Source organism: Opisthocomus hoazin, chromosome 1 (genome assembly GCF_030867145.1).
Source record: "Opisthocomus hoazin isolate bOpiHoa1 chromosome 1, bOpiHoa1.hap1, whole genome shotgun sequence".
Classification (NCBI taxonomy): domain Eukaryota; kingdom Metazoa; phylum Chordata; class Aves; order Opisthocomiformes; family Opisthocomidae; genus Opisthocomus; species Opisthocomus hoazin.
The window spans coordinates 4,989,355-5,012,927 of NC_134414.1; the positions used below are offsets into that span (position 1 = coordinate 4,989,355).

The window sequence follows — 23,573 nt, forward strand, 5'->3', positions numbered from 1 at the left end:
CATCCACCCAGGTGGGAACACCCTGCTGGGCAAAGCATCCCTCCCAGCAGGCTTTGAGTCACGAATGCCTTCCATATAAACACCTGAGAAATAGAAATATGAATGATGTATTTTCCCTCACAGAATCACAGAATGGTAGGGGTTGGAAGGGACTTCTGTGGGTCATCTAGTCCAACCCCCCTTCCAAAGCAGGGTCACCTACAGTAGGTTGTAGAGGACCTTGTCCAGGCGGGTCTTGAATATCTCCAGAGAAGGAGACTCCACAACCTCCCTGGGCAGCCTGGCCCAGTGCTCCGTCACCCTCAGAGGGAAGAAGTTCTTCCTCATGTTCAGCTGGCACTTCCTCTGCTTCAGTTTGTGCCCGTTGCCCCTTGTCCTCATGGTCCTCATGACCATTCTGCTCGCTGCTGCCAAGCGGGGATTTACTGGTGCCCAGTTAACAGCAGCCTGGGGCGTATAGGGCCGTATATTTGCTCTAACCTATGGAGGTTTTCCAGGTTAGCTTTTTATTTTAGCCACACCTCATGCGTGTGTGTTGCTCCCTGGGGTGGACAGGTTCCAGCCATCCTGGTTCAGAGGAGGAAGACGGAGGCAACGCGCGATGAAGATGTGCGACGAAGCCCTTCTGGGGCTCTGGCGTTTCTAAACTCCACGGTGTAACGCCAAGCACCCCGCGGCTTTCCCAGCCCCTCGGGTCCCCCAGAGCCGAGGTCTGGGGCAGCACCATGGCGGGGGGCAAGGCTTTTCCCTTGGCAGGGGTGCCCCAATCCTTTCCCTTGGCAGGGGAACCCCCAAACCCGCACCCTTGGGGCACCCCAGGTTTGCCCGCAGCCCGGTGCATCCCCTCCGGGACACCCTAAAAAAAGAGGATACAAGCCTTTGGGAGCAGCCTGCCTCCTCCTCCTCCTCCTCCTCTTCTTCTTCCTCCTCCCGCCGCTGTCCGGGGCGGAGCCGCCCGCTCCAGCCCCCGCCCCGCTCCCAGGAGCGGGCGGCGGAGCCGAGCTGAGCCGCGCCGGGTTGCGGGGACGGGGACTCGGTGGTGCCACCTCCATCCCTCCCTCCTTCCATCCGTCCATCCCTCCCTCCCTCCCTCTATCCATCCCTCCTTCCCGGCCCTCCGCTGCCCCCGTCCCACCCGCTGCCAGGGGCCGGGGAGGGCATCGCTCGGCGGGGGCAAGGGGTCCCCCTCCTCCCGCGGGGCTTAGAGACCTGGAGGATCTCCCAGCGGCAGCAGGTAAAGGGTTGGACTGGTTGGACTGGGAGAATGGGGTGGCCTTTTCCATCCTACCCCCCCCCCCCTTCCCCGCCCGGCGAGGGGGGTGCAGGGTGCCCCCGGGCTGGGGGGTGGGGGATGATGCTGAGCGGGGGGAGGGGGTGTTGGGTGTGTGACAGGCATGCCGGGTTTGACCCCCAAAAGGTGCTGCGTCCTCCAAAAAGGTGTTTCTTTTCCCCAAAAGGTGTTTCTTTGGACTCTGTGCCCCCCGAAAATGGTGTGTGCCCCCCCCCCCTCCATGAGTGGCTCACCTGGCCGGGAGCATCCCAAGCAAAGTTGGCGTGAGGACATGGTCGGCACCCATGGAGAGGGACGTGGGTGGGCACCCACCTGGGGACAGGTCCCGGGCTACCCTCTCGGGTCTCCATGACCCCCCCAGTTGCCAGGGTGTGGATCTGGCCCCCCCCCCCCCCCCTTTTCTCCTTTAGCCTCTACTTGCTTGACAGGTAACGCTTCATTTTTATACACTGGGCTCAAAATAATGGCATCTGCAGTGTCCCGCGGCCCCAGGGCTGTCCGGCGCCGTAAAATCCTGAGGCAGCAAAATCCTAAGAAGGATTTATTGCTGCTTGTCCAGCTGGAGGAGCACCCCGTGTCCGTCCAGCACCCCGAGCCCTCCTAGCACCCTCTGAGGATGCGATAGGGATGTCCTGGATGGCTCTTGGGGACATCCCCCTCCACCTCCCGGAGCAAAGCCCTGTGTTAAGGACCCTAAATTTCTCTCCAGCACTGAGAGGGTGGAAGAGGGTAGATGTAGAGGGTATTATTTTATCTTGATGCTCGGCAAAGGAATTGCTCTGAAAAATTAGTATATTCAGGAAAGAGAGGAAGGAAAGAAAAAACCCCAAATCTCTCATTGCTGTTTTATTGAAGCTGACTCGCAAGCCTTGCGTGTTCACCGCCTAGGAAACTGGGCGTTGAGGAGTTGCAGTCGAAATGCGAGCTTTCCTCTGGAAAAGGTCTGCTGTAGCAATTCCTGATGTCGGAGCTGCGAAATTTCACCCTGGCGAGATGGAAATGGGGATTCTTCAGCCAGAAAGAAAAGCTGGCTTTGTCCATCTCGCCATGCTTTGGGGTTTTTAGGGGTGGGTCTCTGTATCCACTGTTATTACTTGTAATCGCGTTGGCTTAAGGGTTATTTTGGGGCTGGAAAGGGATTACGGATAGATGATCGGAATAGTCATGACCGTGCCGCACGCGAAATGAAAAAAAAATCGAATTATGGTTCTCTTTGCTGGCTCTTTGTCCCTGTATGAAGGAAAACGAGCGCTCCCTCTGTAAGCCCCCACAGGCTTTCCTCCGTTGGAAAGTTACACCGTGCATGGAGAACGCTAAACCCGACCGTGCCGTTCGGATGCCGCGTTCTCCTTGGGCTGCTCCCAGCTGCCGGGAAATTTAGGCTGTTGCTTATTAGCGAGCAAAAAGTTGGACCGGTGCTTATTCTTAAAGGGCTTTTTCTGGGGGGTTTGGCTCACACGGTGATGAGGGATAAACGCCTTCTACCTTCTTGCCTTCTTATACATCGCTAGCTTGCACTTGGCAGGTGTGGCTGAGGAAAAGCTGAAGTAGATGGATTTCCTGCCTTGCATTTTTGCCTGGCACGGCTACGTTCACCAGCCATCAGACTGCTACGGAAAGCAGTCCTTTAATACATTACACAGCCTCTATCCACCTGAGCAGTGCTGCATCCCGAAGCCTTAAAGCCTGCTATTTTAACATATTTTCCTCCGTCAAGGCTCAAAGCATCTTCACACCAGTATCCCAGCAATATTTAGCTGCAGAATATTTCTCTGTGACTTAAAAAGTGCTTCTTCAGAGGCAAACATAAGCTCTGCTTTGAGGCAGAGTTAATTTTAGAGTGGGTGTCTCTGTCAAGCTGTACTTTTTCTATTAAGTAAGCATGTTCTGCACGTTACACTCCTCCCCGCGATGAATTCTGCACTCGAAGGCGAAGCGTGACTGATGTTTGCCTTGCGCGTCGACAATGAGCCGCGTGAAGAAAATGAGTTCTGGTCGGATCAACTTATTTGGCGTCGGGCTGTAGATTCAGAAACTGCTGGCTTGGAATTAATGATAAGGGGTTTAATTTTTGCAAGGCAACAAATTGCTTTTACAAACCTGGAAGATCATAACGAGACACTGAGCCCGCTGCAAGGGCCAGGGACTATTTTTTACGCTTTTATCCATAAACTGCCATGCATATTTGATCTGAAATCACCACATTAAAATCGCCATAGCGTTTCACACCGCTCAATGCCAAAATCAGTATATCTAGGTTTTTTTGTTTTGGTTTTCTATTTAACATGTGGGTTACACTAACTCGTAGTTGCACATGGTGGTGTACGTCGAGGTGGAGATGCCGGTAGCAGATGGCTCATTCGCGCCGTTGTTTGCTTAGAGGCACTCTGATGCTCGCAGGTGGTGGAAGTTAGACCTGGGTCCCCTTTTAACAGACACACCTGTGGGGAATATTGTCCTGTAACTTGCTCTGTGAGTCTTCCCCAGGGTGAAGATAAAAGGGTACGGTTGCACTTTTGAAATATTCATGGCGTTGCTACCTTGCAGCTGTGGGCTTGTGCGTGAAGGCGTGGTTATCGCTGACATGAAGGGGGTTGGATGGAGGAGCTTAGGGCTCCTCCTGAGAGCAGCTCTCCTACAAACACGGGGCGTAGGAACACACTTTCCCCGGAGGCTGCAATGCTGGTTTGGAACTCCTTTTTCTTGAGAAGACAGGAGGGGCTGTTCTCCTGTCCGAAAGACCTTTAATGAGATGCTTTGCACCTACTTGCTGGTAAGGAGATGATGTGAGGGGATCCACCTGGCAGCCACTTGGCTGTGGCCATAAAGCGGCTTCGTCAGGCTGCAGCAGCTGATGGTTATGCTTTAAGGAGACCAAATGGTGGGGGAAGAGGTGGCTCTGATTGTCCACTCTTGTGCAGAAGAGTAACAAGCGCTGTTGGTACGAGGAGGCTGTAGCTGCTTTGAACTTTGCTGGTGCTGGCTGAAGCTGTTGTGGGGTGAGTGGTGTCTCTTGTCTTCTCCCCTTGCCGTAGGGTGTTTGCTCCCCAAAATCATTGTTACCGAGCTGGGTGTGAAGCTGAGACGTCCCTTCTGCTCAGGAGAGGGCAGTGTCACACCAACGAGCTAAACCTTAACCATGTTAAAACCCCATGGAGATGAAAAACTTGGCCCAGCCAGAGGTCCAGGAGGGTCTTGCAGGGGTGCAGTAGCGGTGTGTGAGTGGGACCCAGGCACTGCATTCCCTTTCCCTTCTTCCCCAAGCAAGATATTGCCCTTCCAGCTCTGCTCACTGCTGGTTTTTCCACTGTTTCCCCCCTGAGTATGCTGCCGGTGTTTTAACAGAGCTTTGTAGGGATATTCTAAGCATGGTGCTGGGAAAGGGGATTTAAAAGGCTGTTTATAGCAGTTGCCTTTGCCTGCCAGCCCCTCTATAAACAGTGATTAGATACAGCTACTTTAATGCCTGTCTTGACTTTCAGAAAAAAAAAAAAAAGAAAAAGCTGCACGCTGGTGTTTGGCTTTGCTGCTTTTTCCTCTTTAGCTAACCGCTGCGTTCTCCCCGCTTCCTCCAGAAATACCCGCAGATACTGGCAGGACAACTGCCTGAATATTTGGTTAACTAGCCTGTCGTTGCTCAATAACCTGAAAAAATAGCCTTAATTTTATATGTAATTCAATATTTGTGTAAGATTTCTGCCAGGGAGTGGTTTCAAGGTACAGAGCGTTCCCCTGAAGGGTATTCAAGCAAGGACCTTCTTGGGTGGCAACTGGAAATTTTTCCGTGCTCCTGCCTATCTTGAGGCATCGCGTGTTTTCACATACTGAATCCATTACACCTTGTGATTGAGCTCTGTCTTTCTTGCCCGCCTGGTCTTTGGGCAGGATCAGCTTTATGAGAAACATTTCTTTTGTGAATATTTTTTTGCACCGTGGTTTTCTTTTTGTGGCTCTTGATCCAGGTATTGCTGAAGTGGACTAGTATTTATTTATTTTTTTTTTTTCCTGCTGGATAGAGTGGGATGGGGATAGGAGGGAGGCAAACAGCACCTGGCCTGGGCTGGTGCACAAAGCTGGGCACCAGCTCCATCACCAGGCTCCTCCATCTGTGCAGGGTCCTGCTGGTGGCTAATCTTTTCCTTGGAAATAGCTCATACTGGTTTTCACGTAATTCCTTAGTCATGACAGAATCGAATCCTCCTACTCTCTAACCGCCACATCCTCTGCGTTGCCGGCTGCTCGAGACCTGGGCTTTCTGCAAGGCTTCGCCTGGTGCTTGGGGTCCAGGCTGCTGGATCCCGGAGGACTTGGAGGTGATGGACTGTAAGTTTCTGCTCCTCTTGGCTGGGAGTTCACAAAAGGATCTGTTTCACTTTCAGATTTACCATGTGGTACTGTGCTCCCGCAGCTTTATTCCTGCATTTTTCCCCTTGAAGTGCAAGCTTGCCTTTAAATTTTTGATTTTTTTTTTTTTGAATCCTGCCATTTCTCTTAAAACTCTCTTAAAACTTCTCCGTGACTTGTATAATCTCTTTATAAATGTCTCGTCCCTGCATTTTGCTTCCCTTCCCCCCCCTTTGGTGAGCTGAAATGAAACTTCTCCCTCCCCCAGCCTGAGGTTAGATGCACAGTGCAGAAATGTTCTGAGCGTCTGCTGTTTTTAGCTGCGCAGAGTTTCAGGCTCGCATTTGCACAGGATGCTCAGGGAAAGCATCTTGCATCCGACTCAAATAGCACAAGGTGAAGGCCAGGGTTTCTTTTAATAGGTATTTTGGGTGCAGCACTTAAAAAGATATAGTGGACTGGCTGTACCCTTCAATGTCCAAGCGTTCTTCTGAGCCACTCTAATTGATTATATCTTGGGCCACTTAGCTCGTATTGATGAATCTCTTCAGTTGACAGTCACCTAATCATAAATCAAATTGCCTGAGCCTAAAATCAAGTCCGCGGTTGCCTCGCCTACTGCAGAACTGCTGCGAAACAAATAAAAGGTATTAGATTTTCAGACATGGAGGTGGCTACAGCCCTGTGGTGAGCGGTTGGGTCTTGGTACCTGAAGGTCATGGTGATGCACTGAGTGCTCCATGAGGTTGTTGGGAAGTAGGTCACATCCTGGAGCAGGTCACTTAAGAACCTGGAGAGGATTTGAGGCTCGTGCCTAGGCTTGCTGTCCTGCTAAATTTGCTAGGACCTTAACACGAGGGCAGAAACCTGGTGTTAAGGGGCAGGCTCGGCCCTTCCAAGGTGTTCCTTGGGTGTGACCCCATCCGAAACCCATATGCTGACTGCAGAGCTCTTTGCTGATCAAAACCTTGGAGGATGGTGGTAAAAGGAGGATATGTTCAGGGCCGTGCCTCAGCTCCTCTCGCTGTGCCCCGTGCTTCTCCATCACTCTGCCAAGGGTGGGGCTGGGGGCTTCCCAGGTTATGCAAACTGGAGGTGCTACTGGTGCCCAAACCCTGCCTCTGAGATGGAGAGAAGGGAGGGCTCAGGCTTGTTTACAGGGATCTACCACGGTGGTGAGGTCACTCTCTGATATTTGGGCGGATTTTGTTGTGTGTGTGTTTTTCGGGTTTGGTGTTTGTTTGGTTTTTTATTTTCCAAGAGGTAATGAATGCTTTCCTTGGGATTAAAATATTTCCTGCGTGTCTCAGCTGTTGATGTAGGAAGGAGTCACCCAACCCTTTGACCTTTCTTTGGAGACAAAAAAGGGTTTTTGGTAGAAGGTAAGACCCGTATGTTCAGAAATAATGTGTCTTTCTTTTTTTATCCAACTCCTTTCTTGTACAAAGAAGACCCATAAAGAAGTTTCTTGATGCTGTCAAGGAGGTGACGTTTTGTAGGCAGTTGCCTGATAAAGCAGTGATCATGTTTTGCAAGTATTGTGGGAATTTTGGTGCCAATCTACCTACTAATTATTCATGCATCTCGTTGATGAGTCTTTAAACTGTCAGTCAAACTTATTGCAGTTTGATACCCAGCAAACAGGCAGCGCTTGTGTCCTGGCCTGGGTGTCCAGGCAGAAATCCAACTGTGATTTGCTCCATTTCTCTCAGGGTTTTTGGGTTGTGATTTCTCCACCCGTGGCCCTGAGCTGGCTGTTGGAGCTTAGACATCTGCACGGTAATAACGGCTGAACAGTCCTTGTAATCTGGGGGTGGTTTGGGGCTGCTTGGGAGCCCTGGAATTTGTTAAGCCAAGAGGTGAGGTGAGACCGATGGCTTCTCAAAACATCTATTTTTAGATGTCTTCCTGTTCACATGCAAATTATGTTTATCATAAAGGATTGCTCTGCACTTAGTATACTGAACTTGTAAGCTCTAGAATAGAATCATAGAGTGTTTGGGGTTGGAAGGGACCTCTGTGGGTCATCTAGTCCAACCCTCCTGCCGAAGCAGGGTCACCCAGAGCAGGCTGCACAGCACCATGTCCAGGTGGAGTTGGAATATCTCCAGAGAAGGAGATTCCACAACCTCCCTGGGCAGCCTGGGCCAGGGCTCCGTCACCCTCAGAGGGAAGAAGTTCTTCCTCGTCTTCAGCTGGAACTTCCTCTACTTCACTTTGTGCCCGTTGCCCCTTGTCCTGTCGCTGGGCACCACTGGAAAGAGTCTGGCCCCGTCCTCCTGACCTCCACCCTTGAGATATTTATAAACACAAAAAAATGCTTATCAGCTTTAACACACACACACACACACATATATATATATTTTTGGCAGTATTTTGCTATTACTGTCTCATTTTTCCCTATGCTCACAAGCTTGCTCCTGAACCATTTGCTATGTCGCATTTGACGCTCTGTAAATATCTCGTGGTGGGTGGCTCTTATTTTAGGAGCGGGTTATCCCCCTGCTCGCGCTTTGGCATTAGCTTCAAAAGTTGCTGGTGTCTGACAGCCTGCAAGCTTCTCGCCGTTGTGCTTGTCTTCTCTGGTTCTGCTCCTGCCTGAAATCTGGAAGCAGAGTCTGTGTTAAAAACGAAGCCGCTAAACTCGTACTTAGCTCCGAGTTAATTGCTGAAATGCAGAGTGCTTGCAGTCCTCATTAAAAGCCTAATTTAAAGCGCAAGGTTGACAGCTTGGCTGGAGATAGCTTTCCTTATCACAAGTGTTTCCTAATCTGTCTCCTTTACGTAAGGATTTTTTTTTTTTGCTTCGATCTGCAGGCTCTTGCTCATGGAGAGCTGTATGTTAAAGGAATGCAGTGTACTTGTGGGTAAGACAGCTGTAGAAGTTAAAACGTTAATGTGACAGGAGTGAGTGTGCTCTGGCATCTCTTAACAGAATCACAGAACGGCAGGGGTTGGAAGGGACCTCTGTGGGTCACCCAGCCCAACCCCCTGCTGAAACAGGGTCACCCAGAGCAGGCTGCACAAGAACCTTGTCCAGGCGGGTCTTGAATATCTCCAGAGAAGGAGACTCCACGACCTCCCTGGGCAGCCTGTTCCAGTGCTCCGTCACCCTCAGAGGGAAGAAATTCTTCCTCATGTTCACTGTCAGGCAAGCCTTTACGCCTCGCAAGGTCACGCCGCTGTGTAGATACACGTTCCTGAAACACAAACAGTGCAGGTTCTCCTTATGCAGTCCTGCTTTGCAAAGGAGAATCATCAAATCGTAAGGGTTGGAAGGGACCTTAAAGGTCATCTGGTTCCAACCCCCAAAATAAAACTGCTTGTGGGATTACAAACTGAAGCACAGGAAGTTCCGTCTGAACATGAGGGAAGAACTTCTTCCCTTTGAGGGTGACGGAGCCCTGGAACAGGCTGCCCAGGGAGGTTGTGGAGTCTCCTTCTCTGGAGATATTCAAGACCTGCCTGGACAAGGTCCTCTACAGCCTACTGTAGGTGACCCTGCTTCAGCAGGAGAGTTGGACTAGATGACCCACAGAGGTCCCTTCCAACCCCTACCATTCTGTGATTACAGCAATATGGCCGCTGTCCCCGTGAACACAGGCGGGAGTGGTGCAGTTGGAGGCCAGCGCCCATCATTGCACTTGTCCCCTGGCAATTACCAGCCCTGCAATGTGCTGTGGCTTCGGCTCCGGTCCTGAGCTTGTGTGGGGAATAACCTGGATAATGGGGAGCTCAAAACTCACTCCCCAGTTTGCTAGACCTCCGGAACTGGAAGGGAGTGGCTGGGTGCAAGAGGGTCTCTGTGCCTTTGGTGAAAACCCCTCTTGGGAGGGTGGGCATCTCTCTGGGTGTTGCAGGAGCTGTGGTGGGGGCAGGAACCTGTTCAGCTTCCTAGATATTTGTCAGTAGGGCCAACACATAACTTGGAAGCCTTTAAAAAAGAGTAATCCACCCAGAGCACCTTGCATTAGGTGGATAGGACAGGATTTAACATCTACCAACCCTTTTCTTCTGCTGCATTTAAGGCAAAAGCCTTTAACTGAAGCAAGTTGGAAGCTGTGAGCGTGGTCTGAAGCAAGAAGGCCGTATCTGGTAACGCAGCTCCTTTAACTCGATGTAGCCTGCAAAACTGCTCTCCCTGTTGAAGGGTGAGGGTGTTGGGGAGAAGGTGGGCAGTGCCACCAGGGTGGAGTAACTGGCACGGGGAACCTGGGTGCAAGGCTGTCCTTGCTGTACCCCAGAGTCCTGCAAAGCCACCGTGCCTGCTGGCACTTGGGGATGTGCTTGGTACTTGCTTGGGGGGTGGCACTGGCCAATATCTATCTGTGGGCAGTGAAGAACACCACTAAACTGTTAAATAGCCTGTTTTCAAGGCGTGAAAAGCATGGCAGGAGTTCACGTGACTGCCTGCCATGGCCCAGTGGGTACTGGTGACCAACGCCATGTGAGCTAACAAAGTGGACAGGGGCTCCCAGCAAAGGGCAGAGCACCCTGCCAGCAACTGGGGAAAGCAGGAGCCTTCTGCTGTGGTGGGTGCTGGTGACCAATGCCATGTGAGCTAACAAAGTGGACAGGGGCTCCCAGCAAAGGGCAGAGCACCCTGCCAACATCTGGAGAAAGCAGGAGCCTTTTGCTGTGTGTTTTTTTGGTGTCTTCAGGGGAGACTAAAATACATGACCTCTAGCTAGGAGCTGTCAGAACTTTTGGGGCAATATGCCTACCCAGATCAAATCTGAACGTACCTATTCGTCTCCCTCAAAAGAAGGGCATGGGGTGCAAGCTGTGGATCCTGAATGCAAGGTCGATTCATCCAGTTTGGGGTCTCCAGCCTTTGAAACCTGCTGTGTGGTGCTGCTCCTGCGCCAGGTCTGTAATGCAACTCCAGCCCCACCAAAAACTGCTGGAGACTGGAAATGATCTTTGTTAGTGGTCACCTCCATGGAGAGGAGTCCGTGAAGTCCATCTGCCAGGCTGGGAAAGCTCTGTTGCATGCTGATCTCAAGCCATGCTTGGCTGAGTGCTGACATAATTGGGATGCCTTAATGATGCTGGTGACCTGCCCCAGTGTCACCTGGAGAGGGGTGATAAATGCCTCAGCTGGTGGACAGGTCCTTCTGGTGTGGGGAGAGGTCAGCTGGTTAATAGCAAGGCTGGATTCGAGCCCTTGGCCTGAAGGCAAAGGTTCCTGCTGGACTGGAAATCCCTTGACGTTTAGCACATCAAGAAGATAAAACCCACAGTGTTTACAGGGGGAATGTGATTAGCTAGCCTGTGAGTTTATTGTGAAGCTGGAACCTGATGTCCAGGCTTTTAGATATGTCCCGCGGTGAACGGTTATAGATCTACTTCTAAGAGCAGAGTAAGCTTAAACTAGGGGGGTCCTCTATATTTCTAAGTGTCAGCTTCTAGTGTTAAAATCCTTATATTGTGAGAGTCCCTAAATCCAAGCTTCTAGGGTAATAGTCTGGTTGTATCGAGTGCTGTACTGGACCAATGAGACCATCACTTATGCTCTCTAGGCTTCTTCCCTCCCCCAGCTCAGGGAAAATATTGGCTTTTTTCCCCTCTTTCCCTGAACTCTGTAGCTCAGCCGCATGTTCCCTGGATGGATAGATCTGGAATACTGACTTGAGGTCTGTAGTTTGCTCTGCTCTTCTGTTTGAGCAATTTGTGGGCTGGATGGAGGGCTGTCCTTGCTGTGGGTGGTGGAGCTTTTGAGGCATCTGTGGGATGAGAAGCAGGGAGCCCCTGAGGTCATGAGCCTGGCCATAGTCAAAAGATGACGTGTTCACTTGTATTTCTGCACCTTCCCTCCCTGGGCATTACGTGCTTCTCTCTATCTCTGCTGATATTTGCAATAGTGATAAGAAAGGCTCTGTAACAAGTGTGCTCTGCAGAAGATAAAACTTACTGTGCGCAAGAGCTGTTCCAACCGAGAGCTTATCAGCACTATTGAAACTTTAAAGATCAGCAAGGCTTGGGAGATGTGGGTCCGTTTCGGGTCCTCTAGCAGCACAGAAACATCCAGTGAGGAATCGTGCTGGCGATGCTGCTGCTCTGTAAGTTCCTCTCGCAGTGCTTATTTTATAAAAGTGGACAATTTGGGGGATGAGGCTTGTAAACGGGTCAAGTGTGAGTCTGAAATGGAGCTGGCTGGTTATTGTGCTGTGTGTTTGTGCATGTAATGAGCTGGCTGATGCTTAATGAAGGTAGTAGCTGGTCTTGGTGTGGGCTGAAATTGAGGGATCCACCTTCTCGCATCCAGCCAAGCTGCTCTTTGCTTGGATAAAGAGCTCCTGGTGCCGCTGTTGAACATTAGTGCAGGGAGGGCGGTTCTCCCAACTTGGCTTGATGCTCTTTTAGGGCACTGACCTGTGCAAGGATGGTGAAAACATGGGTTGAAGCTGGTAAAGGGTACGATGGTGTAGAGCTGGGCCAGGAATCACCTGGCTTCCACATTGATTTGGAGGAACGTAGTTCCCAGGAGCTTCCATGTGTTGTCTGAATGCATTTGGATGAGTGGAAAGGATGCTGCAGACAGAGCATGGGCATGTCTTGTCCTCCTTGGACTTGGGCAGCTGACTCCATGCTTGGACAGATATCTCCATCTTCTTGGGATCTGCAGTCTGGAGCCTTCTCCAGTGGATAGGTGCCCACAGCTTCTCTCTAAAAATGTGAATAGGGTTTGTTTTCTTGTGCTAAACTCCTCAAGAGGGAGGCAAGGTGATACCTCCTTTACAGGAGAGTGGTGTGATCAGAACAGCTGTTCAGAAGTTTCCTTTCGGTGTGAAGAAATGAAAATGTTCCTCTCCAGCCTCTGCAAAAGTTGCTTCCCCAGGAAGGATGGAGCCTGGAGGTTGAAACCAGGCAGCCAAAAACAACTCAATGGCCTGGAAAGTGAGCATCTTTCTTTGACTGCTCCTACGAGGAAATGGAGCCAGAGTGGGAAGGCACTTTGCTTGTTTGCTTCCCTGTTGTTTTCAAGACTTCTGCCAGCAATGCCACAATGGTACAGAAAGTCATGGGAAAGCAGAGTCAAACCTCAGGTTTGCGCGCTGTTGGCCATGGCTGGAAGGTCCTTGTAAGCTGCTGTCCTCTTGCCTGCAGTGTCCCTTTTGCTGTGAACATAGGACAAAGTAGTCCTGGTTGTTGCCCTGTGTGTTAGGCTGTCCTGCTCTCAAAGGCTTTATTTTTTAATCCCAGTTTTAGAACAATTTTATTTCCTATTCTCTTGTACTGATGTGCTGGGTGGGGTTCTCCAGAAGGGCATGAAGAAGGCTGGTTTGAACCACCTGGTGGCATGGCAGGAGGTGGAAGAGAGCTGGGACTTGGCAGAGTGATGTTTGCTATAGTATGATAACAGAAATATGCCTGCCCTCTGCAAAGTCACGCTCTGGGGTTTAGGCTGGGTGAGCCAGTGTTAGTCTGAGGAACATCAGCCCTGGCTGTGCTGCAGATAGTCTGAGCTGCTGGAAGAGATGGCTTTTGGCAAAAGTGGGAGGAAGCGCTCGTTGCTGTTACGTGCTGCCGTGCACAAGGTCAGTGTGACCGTCTGGTTCCCAAATTGGGTTCAGTTTTCCAGCAAACAATTGCTGCTGCTCAGCCGTGTAATCAGCTAATGGGATTTAACACAGCATCCAATGTTTCTAACTTGGCTTTGTGGTAGCAACCTAATTCAGAAAAGCCAGAGTTAAAATAAGTGGAAATGTGAGTTTCTGGGGCTATCCAATTCCAGTACCTCATGTAGCAAAGCCATCTGATTTCTACCAGAATTGATATGCTAATCATTATATCTGAATTGACTCAAAATGTTGTAAAGCTGAGGAGAGAGAACACCTATTGGTACTTATTATAGCTCAAACGGCTTAAGCTCACAGCAGTGTCTCCTGTGATATTTCTCTTGTTTAAATACTGCAGTCAGAAAACACAAGCCAGCCTTTTGCTTGGAGGGAAGGTGGTTACGGTGACTTCAAATCCTGTTTTTACTTGGAGATCTGCTTACTGGATCCCTGACCCATTTCATACTTTTTAGAGGAGTTTTCTGCTTCAGGTTGGAAGTGAAATACAACTGTGGTGGAACCTGGGATTAAATCTAAAGAGAACGAGAAAATAAGCGAGTGGTGGTAGGAGGAGGCAGCATGTGTGCCATCTCCCCTTTAACCTTTCAGTTCTGGCACCAGATCTGGACCTCAGCCCAAGTGATCTGCTCATGTGGGTTTTTTCTCCAACCCTTTATTACGCTCCAGAAGAGAAATTCTTATAAAGGCTCCTGGAGTCCCAGGAGGAGTGTTTGGTGGAGAGCAAAGCTCTTGTCTGAGCGTTGGTGTTTCAGGGAAGTGCCCTGGTCCTTTGTCAAGAAGCTGGACTTCACATCCCCCTTGTACATGGAATCATAGGTTGGAAAAGACCTCTAAGATCATAAAGTTGAACCATCCGCCCAACACCACCATGCCTACTAAACTGTATCCTGAAGTGCCATATCTACATGTTTTTTGACCACCTCCAGGGATGATGACTCAACCACCTCCCTGGGCAGCCTATTCCAATGTCTGACCACTGTTTCAGTAAATAAATTTTTCCTAATATCTGAACCTCCCCTGAAGCCATTGCCTCTCGTCCTATCACTGGTTACTTGGGAGAAGAGACCAACCCCTGCCTCCCTACACCCTCCTTTCAGGTAGTTGTAGAGAGTGAGAAGGTCTCCCCTCAGCCTCCTCTTCTCCACACTAAACAGCCCCAGTTCCTTCAGTTGCTCCTCATAAGACTTGCTCTCCAGACCCCTCATCAGCCTCGTTGCCCTTCTCTGGACATGCTCCAGCAACTCAATGTCCTTCTTGTAGTGAGGGGGCATGTCTCAGCTCAGCCACTGTTGTCTTCTGGATGCTTTGCCTAGAAGCCCTGAAACTTACTGCTGTGATTCAGAGTTGCCTGAAGCTGATGAGATATTCTGCTCCCAAACTGGCTGTTTTTGATGATGGATCCCATGTGTTGGGGTGGCTTTTTTGGGAAGGAAAGGTATGAGAAATCTGACAGCCACAAGTGTCTTAGGCAATCTCTACTGAGCCAGCTCTTGGATAGGGGTGTAAAACCCTGTTATGTCTCATGCACCATCAGGTTTAATGTTTGCTAAATGGCAGAGCTGTCGAGAAAAAGTATTGGGCTGAGGCAAGGTAGCTCGTATTAAAAAAATAAATATCGCTGCAATTGGCTGAGCTTTGAAATAAATTGTCCTGTGGCTGTTTGTGTGGATTTATAGGGACTGCTGGGTGTCTGGATTCCCACCAGGGCTCATTGCCAGGTGGGAGGTTTGGGAATTTGGGGAGGCAGCAGCTACCTGCCTCTGGGGAAAGTCTTGTGTCTCAGTGGTAATAAATCCTCTCCTTGCTATAAAGCATGAGGGCTGTGTTTAAATAATTTTCTCGTTCTACAGTTGAAACCAGCTACAGAGTTTGATCTTCTAACATTTTTTTTCATGTTGCAAATGATGGACGAAGTAGGGTTTGCTGCTTCTCTTACTTGCATAGAAGAACTGTAAAATGCTGAAAGATCTTAGTGTCATGGTAGCATAGGCTTAGTGAAGACCTGTATGCCATGGCCATCCTGGAGCTCTCAGATGCTTGCGGTGGGCTCAAGCTGATGTGTCTTGCTTCTGAAGTGCTTCAGTGGTGTCCTGTCACATTTAGGCAGAAAGTGCCTATGTTTAAGAAACTCTTTTGGTGTGGTTGGTTGGTTGTTTTCTTTTCTCCTCCTAGAAGATACTTTGCAGAGCAAGAGAGTTTGACTGGAAGTATGCGCAAGACTCGCCTGAGTGCATCAATCCACAGAAATGTTGGCCTTGATTTCCCTTACTCCCCTCCTGAAAGCTAGATCTTTCTCCTGTGCCGCTCGAGTCGTGCTGGGTTGTATGGCAAATGTTTGCCTTGAGCCTTATGGGATCATAGGAAGCAGAACTTCACCCTTTGGGTGTAGGTGGCTGGTGTCCCATGTCAGCCTGTGTCCCTGTTGGATGCTCCTTGACTGTGACGTGGTCACTTCTGCTTGCATGGGGCCCACAGAGTAAATAGCAGTGACTGGCTGTCTCTCAGCAGATTTTTTTTGGGCAATTGTTTTTTTTCATGGCCCAGTGGTGGATGGTAACTAGATATCATAAATAACTTCAGCTTTGGACACAACCAAAAATAGTTGGGAGCTCTGTGGGGGCTGGTACTTGGCAAAGGACCCTGCTCACTTTATCCTGAGCACGCCAACAGACTGAATTCGCAGAGCATCTTTGGAGCCAGCGAGGTGTGAAGGGGGTAATGGGAAAACCTTCCTGCTGCTGCGGCATTGACACGGGGACTGTTTCATCACCTTGTGGGATGCTCGCCATGGTGTGTTTCTGCAGCTAGAAACCATTACCTGAGCATTGCTGCTTTTCATCCCAATGGCTGAGTTCTTTTTGGTACCCTGGGGTTGGACTGGGAAGGTAATGGAGGTCTTCAAACCCAGGCAGCTCCCTGCAAAAGCAGCTTGTCGTGATTTAGATGTGTAGAAGAGGTGTCTACCCCAGTAACCATGGATCAACTGGGGTGGGAGCAAAATCCAAGTCTTATGGGTCTGATTATGGGACTTAGGAGTTATCTTTAGCTGCTTTTCCATGTGAAGTGTTCTCACATGATGCAGAAGTGGTCTGACAGCTGAACTTGTCTCTGCTGCAGCCCCACCAGCCTGGTTTGGAGACTCTGTGGGCTGCTTCTGGGAATAATTTGGGAGGGAAGCAGTAAGGAATGCATCGGCTCCTTGTGTTCCATATGAAAATGGCACTTTCCTGTGTTGGGGTGGTAACAAGTGGGGGATGTGGCTGGAGCTGATGAGCATGGGAGGTCTGCTTAGCCCCAGCTCAGCTTTCCGCTGGTGTTCTCAGGCTGGTCTGAAGGTTGATGTTAAACTGGAAAGCATCATGTTCATGGTGCTTATTCACATAAAACACTCTCTCCACTGGAGGTGGGAACAGCATGGGGGTTGCTTCTACTGGCATAACTTAGCTTCTCCAAATATTGTTGGCAAAAGGGTGGTTTTTAGACTAAGCATGAGTCTTTTTGGGACAGCTCATGAGTTGTTACTGGGTGAAACATGGAATAAAGTGAAAACTGACTTAATCAGGAGAGAGTTTGAAGCTGCTCTGTACCTTCATCCTGACCAACACTGGCAAGTCCAATTTTTGCTAAGCAGGGGCTGCTGACCCTGGTGAGTCTCCTCACGGCTTAGCAGAAGCAGTAACCATGGATTTTTGTGAAATACGATGTGAAGCTGGTGGGTGGAAGGAACATTCAGAGTCCCTAAAGTATTTGGTCTATCTGCAGCAAGATGCAAGAAGAAAATAAACCTGCTCTGAGACATCACCTTCCAAAGGACTTCCTTGCCATGTGAGTTCATTTGCTGCCAAGCTGGGAACAGGAGTGGGATTTGTGTGCTATGAGAGGTGAGCAGCTTTGTATGTTACTCAAACTTGTGGTTTTCTGGCAGTATAGGAACTTGTATTGCTGGTACATCAAGATCCTGACCTTGACTGAGATTCGTCATCTCTTGCAGTGTAGGGCAGGATGCTTTGATGCCTCTCCTAGCCCCTGCTCAGCAAGTGGTTTTGGTACCTTTACGTGCGTATATGTTCATAGGAACATACGATGTTCATGAGTAACTGAGAAGTAACTTCCAGTCTTCTCTGTGAAATATGCCTGTGAAGCTCAGTGGCCTTCACATGTGGAGGGAGAGCAAAGCAAGCTGCTCTCTGGAAAGATGATTTTTTTTATTTTTTTTTTGGCTAGATCCAGGGGCAATGCTTCTGGCCATCTGGGTCAAACTGGGACCAGCTTGGAGGCTGCAGCTGGGTTGATGCATGGCTCAGGTGTGTGGGCTGTGGGTCTGAAGCAGCTTCTGATATGGCATGGGATGCCCATCATGTGGTGGCATTGAAGCTCCATGTGACATCCAGATGCAGGATGCCTGGGCAAGGGTTGTGTTCAGACCTTGTTCCTTCTCATTTTCCCCCAGTTCTGCAGCCCTTGGAGAAGGGAATTGGTCTGCAAAGGCTTGAGAAGACCTTTGCCTTCTCTCACAAAACGCTCATGCTTTTCAAAGCCCAAGCTTGCTGTTGGTTCTGCTGTCAGCAAACTTGCACCCTTGACTTATCTGTGGTTGCTGAGAGAGGGCTGGATTCCTCATAAAACCCTTTTCCGTGCAAGCCCCTGGCTGCATGGGTGCAGATGCACAGCGGTTCCATGATGCTGCTTCATGCCATACTTTACCTGTTAAGGGACAGACCTCCTGTCCACATTGTCCCTCTGGGAAATGAGTTTGTCCATCATGCACTGCACTGGGGAAGGAAAATCTTGCTATATAAGAAGGAACCAAACCTTGCAGAGACATTTATCCATCCACGACTGTACCCTGGGTATGATGCTGTTCAGCCTGAAGACCAAAGACAGTTTATGGGAGGATGGCTACATAAATGGGGTTAGAATCCTAGAATGATGGTTTGGACGGGGCCTGAAAGATCTTTCAGATCCAACCCCCCTGCCATGGGCAGGTTGCTGAAAGCATGGTTAGAAATTAGAGTGGTTATTCTGGTTTGAAAGAGCTGAGTGTGCAACAAATCTTCCCGTATGGTGTCTGCCTGGCCGAGCAGGGCTGAAGATACTGGTGAGTGTGCCGGTCTTGCTGGCCGCGTTCCTGCCCGCTGGCTGTAACGGTGACAATATCGAATTGCATCCAAACTGTCACCAAGCGCAATGACTCTGCAGAAAGTCACTGGCCTCCTGGTGCTAGTTTTGGCAAGGGGGTAGCTTGGCTTGACTGCCTTGACAGCGCAAGTGGATTTGTCACCCCGTAGCCTGATCGCACATTATTATATCGCTGAAGAAAATCACACTTCTTATTTTCCTGCATGCATACCTGCTTTCTTGCTGTTTGGCTTTCTCTGTTCCTGCTGATACTTTCATGCAGCCTCTGCTTTGGAGAGCACAGGCGGTGCTCGAGCCTTTTTGATCCCGTTTCTTGTTGAGTGCAAAGATCAGCGCTGCTGTGGCTTTTGCTTTCCCACCCTGGATACTGGCTGCATGCTGTAGCACCTCTGGAAAAGTTTAATTTTTTTTAATAGTAGTTAGAATTAAAATAAGTAGTGAACAGAATTACGTGTAAGTGGTATACTGCTCTGACTTTATAACTTGTGAAACTTCAAAAAATGGATTCAGAAAGAGCACTGTTCTGAGTTTTTCCTGGGATGAGTGCATTTTCCTCTTTACTCCAGACTGTAAGACTCCCACTTACTGATGCTATGCACAGTGTTGGACTTGCTGTGTTGGTCTGGGCACTTAAATAGCACAAAGATATTGCCTTGCACCCAGCCCAGAATAAACCCTGAGCAAATCCAGGCACTAATTTTGGTGTTACCCACCTCTCTGCTCCCTGTGTGGGAGAGCTGTAGTGGGAGGCAGGGCAGCAAAGTCGCAGGAACTTAGAGTGATCTCTGAGGAATCTTTATCTTGGTGGAAACAGATGGAGTTTGACTTTGTGTCAATTCTGAGCCTAGAATAACTCAATTTTGCTGCAGAGGAAGTAGAAAGGTACAGCTCTGGCACAGCCTGGATGCTGACAAGCAGGACTTGAGCTCGGAGGAGAGGCATGCCTGGCACGTACTTGAGGCTTGGCCATCAGAAGGAAATTACACTTGTCATGTTTTGTATAGGCCTCCATTCGGGAAGGTACTAAGCAGGGCATTATAAAGCATCTCCTTGAAGTGCAGCCTGGTGACAGATCCCATAGCTGAAGGCTTCTCTTGGAGAAGGCACGTCGCAGGTAGCGTACAAGTGAGGATCTAAGGGATAAGAGCCTTAAGATGTCCCCTCTTCCCCTGTTGCTTGCTCACTCTTCATGAACAACACTTGGACAGCTGTGTATTTGGGAATGAGTATGGAAGCGGAACTGATTTCATGGGGTTTATTTGCTTTTCGCTTTTCCCACAGAGTTTGGGTGTTCTGCTCACTGTTAGGTACTTTGGACAAGGAGGTGCTGGGGTGCTTGGTCAGTCACTACTGGCTCTACTCAGCCACTGTGTACCACTTTTCTCTAACCATTTCCCTTCTCTGTCCTTCCCTGTGCTTGATATACAAGTTGATTTTGTGGAAGAAAAAGCTGGGCTTTGCAGAACACCATTGTGTCCAGGGCTGGGCTTTGCAGAGCGCTATCTTGTCCAGGTTTTCCAGCAGTCTTCAGAGGTCTCAGCTTTGTGCCTGGGTGAACGTATGCAATGCTTTGGGAGATGGCTAGATAGGTGCAAACCAACCACTGGACTGCATCGTAGCCAAAAAAAGCTGCCTGGTGCCATAGACCCATGAGCATGTCAAAGGGAGCTTTTATGTTATCCTTTCATCCTCTTTGGGGTGAGATGCAGGACCCTATGAGTGCTGGGGATCTCCTTGTTGGTTTGGGTTTCCGTAGATTCTGGTCTCCATAAGCTGCTCCTTAAATTGTTGAAGAGCTGCTATAGCTGTTCCACAAGCCTCTGTGGGAAGGCTGGATGGAATCCTAGCACTTCTGCCCCAGTGTGTTGGGTAGAGCTGCTCGCCAGCTTTGTGTTAGTGGCTTGCTGATGTCCACAGCTAAATTTGTAAGCTAAATTAATAGCTATGTAGTGAGCTCCCATACCCTGAAATGGAAAGCTGTGGAACTACCCTAGGGAAGGAACAACCCTTGGGAGGGAAGGAGGCAGTGAGCTGCAGTCATCCTTTTGGCTAGCAAAGATATTTGTGAGGGCGTTGAACCGGTGTGCAGCCTTTGGGGTAACTTAATCACCAGAACAACCACAACTTCAAAACTTGCCTGCTTTAAGCCTGTTATCAAAGCTTTTCTTGTATATATCAACTAACCTTACTCAGCTGGGTGTGACTTATTGGCTGGGTCAAAAGTGTTGGAGAGAGTGGGATAAAGGCAAGACTTGAACGTAGCTTCCACACGCAGCTGTCTCTTAAATGCCCCTTAATATGTTGCAACTAACTTATTCAGCTTGTCTCTTGCCTCAGCAAGTTTGGGCCTCTCCTAAGCAATAATTAAAGTTTAACCCCAGGAGTCCTTGCTAATGTTTGCCTTTTGTTTTAGAGGAAGGAAACGTGATCCTAATCTTTAGATCAAATGGTGTCTGTACTTTCATTGAAAAAAGTAAATTTGTAATGTGCTTAACGAAGCCTAGAAAGATGTTTTGGATACAGGACAAAATACCTGCCTTTTAAAACCTTTCACCTCCCAAAGTTAGTGCAAGACTTCCTATTAGAAGGTTTTTTAAAATTTGAGCTTTCAGAGGAGAAAATGCCCTTGGAAAGCGGATGTCAGAGTTGAATTGCATGCTTCTTCCCTTAATGTTTGGGTTGAAAATGTTCCTTAGAAACCAGTCTCCGGCTCTGTGGGAGACGCCAATGAAAAGCTGTGGGTTAAAGGAGTGGAGAGAATTTCAGAAATTTGACTTTGCTTTTCAAACTTTGGTTGTCAGCCTCTCTAACCTGAGACCTGGGGAGTGTGCGTGTGTGTATGGGAAGCTGGTTGCTATGGCAGGTTTCTTAAATTCTTCTTCTAGAAGTCACCTTGTCACAGAACTCTAACTTGGAGCAGTGGATTTGGGGGAACAGCTTCCCTGGCAGGTCTGTTGCTCCTATCGTTGGGGTGCGAGTGCAGTGCAGGAACAACATCAATAAAATGGCCTGTTGGTAACTGTGGGTGGAGGAGGGAGATCTCATGGTTGCGAACCTCATGACTTGAAAGACCAACTTAATGTCAAGCCAAATTGATGAGATCTTTTTTAAAGGCAAGTGGTTTTGTTGCTGCCTTTATGTGCAGGGGATCAAACCCAGGGTTGACAGAGCATCTGGCTCCTCGTGTCTCAAGGCATATGAAACACCAAATGGAGCTGGATGGATGTCCCTGGTTTAAAAGAAAAGTGATATTAAGCAAAGAGCACAAGAAGCAGTCCTCTTGGTCCTCAGCCCTGGCTGGATGCCATGCTGTATTTGCTCTGGCATGATATGGAGTGAAGTGGAGGATTATCTAGGACCTAGGAGAAGGTGGTAACATGGCTGATAGCTGGCTGAAGGCAAAAGACCAAAAGGTAACATAATTTTTAGCAGGCTTTTGTATTTCCAGTTTTGGGCTGATATCTTGGAGAACTAGGGAAAACAGGAGGAAGGATTTTTCTCTTAATTTGGAGATAAGGTGCCTTAAGTTTAGTCTGAGGATGTCTTTCTATTGGTTGTGGTGGGATGGGGCACAGCTGTGGGGCCTCAACACTCTGGGTTTTGAAAGCCACTTGGACAAGCCTCGTGCATGACTGACAAATTATTCCCATATGTAGAGGTGGGAATCCAGCTGGGACATCTCAAGGGTCTCCCCAGCACTGTACTTTAGGCCCATTCGTCGTCTTGATGCTGCCAGGACAGCCTAGATAAGACCACTTCTCTGGTCTCTGCCAGTGCCCTCTCCTCTGCTTGGTGGAAAGCTCAGTTGCAGAGCATCCGTAGGAATCTGTGACAAGCTCTCCTTAAGCAAGGGGCACTATCTGACCTCATATTGCTGCTGTAGCATTGAAGCACACAGATTTTCATAGGAAAAGCTTAAAGATAATGAGGCATGTGAATGATAAGCAGACATGTCCAGTTTCCTTTGGGAAGAGGTGCAAAGTTGTGATTTTTCTAGCACTAAAAAAGCAGGTGGAGAAGAGTGCTTTTGAGGCTCTTGCAGCATATGAGACCAATTAAAGTTTCAGTGTGCAAGTGTTTGCCTCTGCCAGCCATCACAGGGAGGCGATTCCTTTAATAATCAGTTAAAGATTGCCCCGACATGTACTTTGAAGGACCAGGAATGGTCCAGCGTGGTGAAGCTTCACTCCTAGATGCTGGGGTAGGACAGGACAGGGAGCTGAGATCTGACAGTGGGTCGTTACTGATGTCAGTAGCGAAGGGCAGGGTAGCTTTGGTGGGATTAGCGCTAAATGCTGTGCACGGAAAGGTGGTTTCAGGCTTCAGAGGTTTTGAACTTCTCATATTTGAAGAAGGTAGGATAAGGTCTTTGAGACAGTGTCAGTAAAAAAAAAAAAACCCAAAACCACAAATGTTACAGTTATTGTGTGATTGCTATGTGCTAATAGGATTTAATTTCTGCAAAGCTTTTGATGAGAGAGAAAAAAGGACCTCCAAGGACCACGGGTGTTTTGGGAAAGGCTTAAGTGGAATAAAATTCAGCTGTGATCATGTTACAGCAGGGAGGCTTGGAGTTAACTGAGCCGGAGCAATGAGTTTTGTCGTTGCGAAATAGGATGTGCACTGTCCCATTTCTTCTGCCTGTGCAGATGTCCCTGGGGTCTTCACTGTTGGAAAGAGGGAGATCTTCTCAATGAAAGGGGGAAAGGCAAGGGATGTGTTGGGTCTGCAGGCTTTCCCATGAAAGCTCCCGAAAAGCTTTCAGATGTCCTGCTACTCCGGGTTGGATTTGAACTTGTGACCCAGTGGTGAGCTGCTGCATTTTGCTCCTATTTCCTCACGCTGTCAGGACTCTTGGGAGCCATCGAGAAGTGCAATGAAAGCACAGCCCCGTTGTTTGGGGGCCTCTTTCGCTGCGGGAGGTGGAAGAAGGAGCCAGGTTCAGCCTTTGTGAATTTGAGGGGAAGGGGAGCGTGGAAGGCTTCCTTCCTGGGGAAAAGCACTGGTAATGCAGCTTGGGGAAAAATCAAACAAAGCAGCTTCTCTTCCCTTCTGGCTTGGAGCGGGTGTGTGATGTCAAGGTGGAGCTCAGCCAAAGACTATGGAATTTTTTTCTTTCTCTTTTTTTGAGGGGTGGGGTTAGGGCGATTGGTGTATTTGTTTTTTTTTTTAAATCTCTCAAACAATGCTGCTTCCCCTTCCTTGAGGCAATTGTT

The 23,573-nt window shown here is 49.0% G+C and overlaps 1 protein-coding gene across 3 annotated transcripts in view; it reads left to right on the top strand.

The window, feature by feature from the left end:
* Positions 1 to 946: 946 nt before the first annotated feature.
* Positions 947 to 23,573, top strand: part of GDPD5 (glycerophosphodiester phosphodiesterase domain containing 5) — a 191,619-nt gene continuing 168,992 nt past the window's right edge. For 2 of the 3 annotated variants that reach the window (XM_075415515.1, XM_075415533.1), the window contains exon 1: positions 947 to 1,234. The gene's annotated coding sequence lies outside the window, so the exon portion shown is untranslated. Of the gene's footprint in view, positions 1,235 to 4,266; positions 4,291 to 23,573 lie in introns of those variants that run through there. The other variant, XM_075415522.1, reaches the window with a different exon arrangement.